Genomic DNA, 5,851 nt, shown 5'->3' with positions numbered 1-5,851 from the left:
TAAAGATTCTAAGAAATATTTGCAAGAAAATGGTATTAAGAATCAAACAACTATTCCTTATAACCAACAATATGATGGTGTAGTAGAACATATGAATCAAACACTCTTGAATATAGTAAGATCTATGCTTTTTAAAAAAATGTTAAATTAATGTTTTGGGTAGAAGCAGTTCTTTGTGCTATCTACTTAAAGAATATAAGTCTTACTTCTACACTACAAAGGAAAACTCCCTATGAAATGTGGCATGGTAATCTTCCAAGTTTTAAGCATTTTAGGGGTTTTGGTTGCACTTGTTATGCTTTAATTTCTACTCAGTTGAGAAATAAATTGAAAGCTAGGAGTAGGAAATGTATTTTTTGGGGATATTCTACTACTTCAAAGCTTATTGTCTATAAGATGAGGAGAATAAAAACTTTTTTTATTTCTTAAGATGTTGTATTTCTTGAATTTGAAAAAGATGCACACAATATTGATAAACAACTTTCACATTTGGATAGATTTCAATCACAAAAATTCTATCATGAATGGGATAATGAACTTCCAACTCTTAAAGGGGGGATTCCCTTTCAAGTCAATCTTTGGAAGTTACAGAGAATGAAAATAATATGAAAGAGAAAAATTCTAAAGAATTTGAAATAGTTTGTGAAGAACCTGTTGAAAGAGAAGAGAATAGTTCTAAAAAATTTGAAATTGTTTGTGAAGAACTATTGAAAAAAATTATGAACCAACTTGTAAAGAATCTAATTCAAAGGCTATTGAGATTGATAAAAAAAAAAATAAATCAATCCATAGATCAATGCATACCAAGAAAATACCGAAAAGGTATGAAGATTTTGAATTAAATTTTTGTTGTTGTTGACGAACCTTCCTCATTTCAAGAAGCAACAACAAGTGATGCATTGATAAATCCAATGCAAAGAGAGTATGATGCTCTCATAAAAAATGAAACTTGGAGGGTAGTAGATCCTCCAATTGGAACCAAACTTATTGGCTAGAAGTGGGTATATAAGAATAAATATAAAGTTGACGGTTCACTTGATAAACACAAAGCAAGACTTGTAGAAAAAGGATATACTTAGAGAGAAGGTGTTGACTAGACTGAAACTTTTTCTCCTATGACCAAGTGGGGAACTATTAAAGCATTATTTTATTTGGAAGCACAAGAAGGATAGAATATACATCATATGGATGGTAAAAATGCCTTTTTGAATGTAGATTTGAAGGAAGATGTCTATATGCTGTAACCTCAATGTTTTGTTATCAAAGGCCAAGAATAAAAGGTATGTAAATTGGTAAAATCTCTGTGTGGTTTTTGAACCTCAATCTACATCTACATCTACATCTAAATGAAAATATAAATAAAAAGTAGAAATCTCAAAAATTACTCCAAAATTTCAATCTACTCCTATTTAAAAACTCCAATCTAATCCTCAAATTATCTCCACCTCTTTCTTCTTGAAAAAATATAAAATGAAAGTGAAATGAGGCACATTTGTTTTATAACTTCTGAGATACTCCTCATATCCTCCTATGGTTGTCTCTTCACATTCCATGATTTTTTTTCAAATTCCCCCACTCCCCACAACAAATAAGCATGAATGTGTATGCAAAATTATATTTAACAAAAAAAAAATTCAAATTGAAATTATTTTGGCCCTATTTTTTGGGCCTCCATTTGGCTTCCTATTATTTTGTAAAGCTATTATTTTGGGAATGTTTTTGTATTTTATAATTTAATATTTAATTTAGAAGTTTGTAACTGCTCCCTTTTCTTTTTTATTAACAAAGAATCTTGGCATATTCCTGTCTTGGGCATTTGTGTTGCCATTGTATAGAATGCCTCTCAACATAATTAGTGGATGAGACAACCATGGTAACTAATGTAGAGTTAGACAAGGAAATGCCATAATAAAAGGAGGAGAATAGGCAAGGAATCCCTAGAGTCTGTGAAATAAAACTAGATGGAGTGGAAGACACAACTGATAATAGAAATTGAAGCTCAAATTCATGGACTTTTGAAGACACCGAAAATATGGTATATAAACATACATTTAAAAATGATTAATAATGAATTCAACAAAAGTAAGAATGATCCTATACTATAAACAAAGATTAATAAGATGGAAGCATAGATATATAATGTTATCTTGGAGGAGGTTTGAGTGTGGGTTTCTCTTTTCTATCTGTTAAACATTTCAACATATCAATTTAAGTTTATAAATTAAATGCGCACCTTTTATGTCAAAGTAAATACAAACATATTAGTTTACAAAATTTCATCAAGTGTGCAAAGTATTTGAAAATAGATAAAAATAATTAATACTTACAACTTCTAATATATTTATTCTAATAATTGATTTGTATCAATAATAAACTATATAGTTATAAAATTAATTAAAATACATTAAAAATAGAATAATTAAAAACTTTTAAAGATTTTGCTGGTTGGTGAGAATGATTAGCTCACAAATCCTTCTTTAAGAATGAATTGAGTGCTAGATAATGGTCCATCACAAATCTATAAGACATTAGAAAAGAGATATGCATCTTTAATCATTTAAATTAAACAAAAAGAAATCCAATAACTTGTGTACCAAATACCAAGAAGCCAATAATTCATGTATCAACTCGTAAATGCTGTAAGTATAAGATGCACATGGCAAAATAATGATAAAGAAAGAGGAGTCAAAATATCTAGAGACAATAATTTCCAAAAAATACTATATAAGTATAAGATGCACATGGAAAAATAATGATAAAAAAAGGAGTCAAAATATGTAGAAACAATGATTTCAAAAAGGTGATGGCAGCAATGACGTCGGCAACATGAACAAATGATAATAATTTCTATACAATGGTTTGATGAGTTAAATAAATGAAAGTGGGTTTCATCCGTCTTGGAAGCAGAAAGCTCCAAGCACTATTTGTAGCACGATTTAAGTTTAAAAACCATTGGTGGCAGAAACACCAAATAAAAGCATTGTCAAAATCATTAAAACGCACTGACATTCAGCCTATTATCTGCTACCACGCCTCCTTTAATCTCGCCCTTTTATTCTAATGCTTTGTGTTCCATATTCAGATTGCCTATTGTTCTGAACAATCGGTTTCTGTCATTTTCTTCGAATTATATGTCGGCTTTCCATATCTTGTGTGCAGTTTGCGTTATCAACCTCCACAATTATGTGGATATAACGAACCCTACAAATTTAACCGCTCAGAAAGATAAGACTATAAATGGAAACAAAACGTGTCAAGAGGCTAATATTAGTTTTAAATTAATCATTCAAAAGCTCTTCGTGCAAAATAGCTGGCTGATCTCTTTATATATACGTTATTATACAACGACTCATAGAATCAGATAAAATCATTGTTATAGTTTTAGTAAGTCAATTTCGAGAGGATATGCATGTTTGAAAGAAGTAATAGGACGCTATATTACATTATTTGTGAATAGTAATAGTTGTTCTAATTTGAGTTGGGTGTAGCATTCAGAGAATCAAATATAATGGTGGCGGACAGAAGTGCTGGCAGCTCGAAGAAACGTGGAAGAAAAAAAGGGGGCTGGACTTTTGAGGAGGACATTCGACTTATTTCTTATCTCACCTTCAATGGTGAAGGGCGTTGGGAAGTTTTAGCCAAAGCATCAGGTATGTTTGGTTTATACAAACTTAAAATATGGCAGTTGAAAAAAAATTAGTATTTACTACTTAGCATCTTTAATTTAAGAATCAAGTCTTAGTGTATGATGTTTAAGCCACTAGTCTTAGTGTATGATGTTTAAACCACTAGCTAAGATACCCACTTCAAAAAGAAAATATCTATTTTAATTGAAAACTAAAACGGACTTGAAAGAAGTGGTAGGAGCTGCAGGCTGAGATGGAAGAACTATCTTAGACCTAATGTTAATCACACCAACATGACTGTGGAGGAAGAACGTTTGATTGTTGATCTGCATGCTTGTTTGGGAAACAGGTAAAAGGAAAGCATATTATTACTTTTTTAGTTAAATTTATTGTATTCACATATCTTATCTATATTGTTTTTGTTATTTTAATTAATCTACTTGTTTATAGGTGTTATTTGAACTTCTGGATAATAACTATAAATACTAGGAATATGTTATATAACATTTAAAAGATCTAAATTTAATTACCTAAATGTAAAGGTAAATGCTTGAAAAAGCTCCAAAACCTACCTTACGATGTTCAAGTAAATGGTGCCCGAGAACCACCTTAAGAATTGTCAATATACTTAAGCATAAATAACCTATAATCGTTCAAATTTTTAGAATAATTATAAACATATCTTTCAATGTCTTTCCAAAATTCTCACTAGAATTATGTTAAAAGTGTCTATTTCTAGATGATATATTTATCAATAGACTTTTACTAATTTTTTTAATTACTTAACATTAATACTTAGAAGATTAAACTAGAAATGAACAGTAATTGGTTTGAATTGACGCTCTTAATTCCCTACTAATCTTAAATTATTATTTTTTTATTTCATTGTTTGTGTTTTTTTTCCCTCTTATAAGATACACAGTGAATGAACGTTTCGTATGTATGTTTTTCAGGTGGTCTCAGATAGCACAAAGTTTACCAGGCAGGACAGACAATGGAATCAAGAATTATTGGAAAATCCATCTGAATAATAAAATTGAAGTCCACACTGAGAGTTTAACGCCAACTTCAAGTGAACTTCCAATTGATCTACTAAGAGGGGTTTGCAAAAGTTTAATATGGAAAACAACTGAGATCAGCAAAGAACATATTAAAATTAATTCCTTTAAAGCAAATCCAATTCCTTATAAGAACAATGATTTTGATCAATGTGAATCCTTTAATGCTGCTACTCCAAGGAAGAGTACTGAATATGAAGCCCAAAATGGTGTTGAATTTAGGGCAATTTTGGAACAGGGAGAATATTCAAGTGATTCAGCTTAAAACTTCTCCGGAGAGTTGTATAGCTCTGAAGTGGGTTATTCCTTGCATAACTTTCATTCGCCATACATCTTTTCCAACGAACAGTTTTACTCTGACGAATTGTGGAACATGGACGAGTAAAACCATTGCTTCTTTAGTTCATCAGATCCAAAGTCTTGTTATGCCTATATAATACCCAATGATCAAAGGATATGTCTTAGAACATTAGATATGTATTAAAGAGTATGTTCATCTTATTATAGATATTTTTACCAAAATGGAAAGCGCTTGCTGGATTATGTACACTTAATATTTTAAAATAACATATATAAATTGATTTTCCAGCTCACTCTGCTCAAACAAGAGAGGAGCGCCACAGGATTCCATCATCATATTTTCAAATAGCTTTTAGAATAAATTAAGTATTAAAGCTTACTAAAATAATAGAAGTCTATTTTATATATTCTTGTTCCACTTTTTGATATTGTCATTTTGAAAAGAAATTGGTAATCTATTTAAATATCTTCTTCTATTGCAACGAAAATGTTCTTGTCATTATTCTCCAAATAATTATAAATTTTTTAAATCACATAAAAATTGTTGTAGATGTTACTTAGTCATGTGTATTCCTCATTTACCACCAGCTTTTTTCCAACTTTATGGCTTAATAGAACTTAAACCTTGTAAAGACCGAGTTCCTATGACATTTCCACATAAGCAAAATACTTAATACAGCACGAAGAGTCTGTTTCAAAAATAAGATCTAATAATTTCAAACTAATTATACATATCAACCAATGGTCTTATAAAAAATAATAAGATAAGGTCATCACAAGCTAACAATAATATAGAGAATGAACATATATTGTCATATATGATCAAGGAGATCAAATAATGGTTCTAAATACATAAAATCTTGGGCC

At 30.0% G+C, this 5,851-nt stretch overlaps 1 pseudogene; it reads left to right on the top strand.

The window, feature by feature from the left end:
• Positions 1–2,634: 2,634 nt before the first annotated feature.
• LOC149577308 (uncharacterized) lies at positions 2,635–5,069 on the top strand (annotated as a pseudogene).
• Positions 5,070–5,851: the final 782 nt, after the last annotated feature.

The sequence above is a fragment of the Cupressus sempervirens genome, chromosome 1, assembly GCF_028749045.1.
Source record: "Cupressus sempervirens isolate cs-2001-9-10 chromosome 1, ASM2874904v1, whole genome shotgun sequence".
NCBI classification, from domain to species: Eukaryota; Viridiplantae; Streptophyta; class Pinopsida; order Cupressales; family Cupressaceae; genus Cupressus; species Cupressus sempervirens.
The sequence above is the reverse complement of the archived record's forward strand: the minus strand, read 5'-3'. Positions and strand labels throughout refer to the sequence as shown.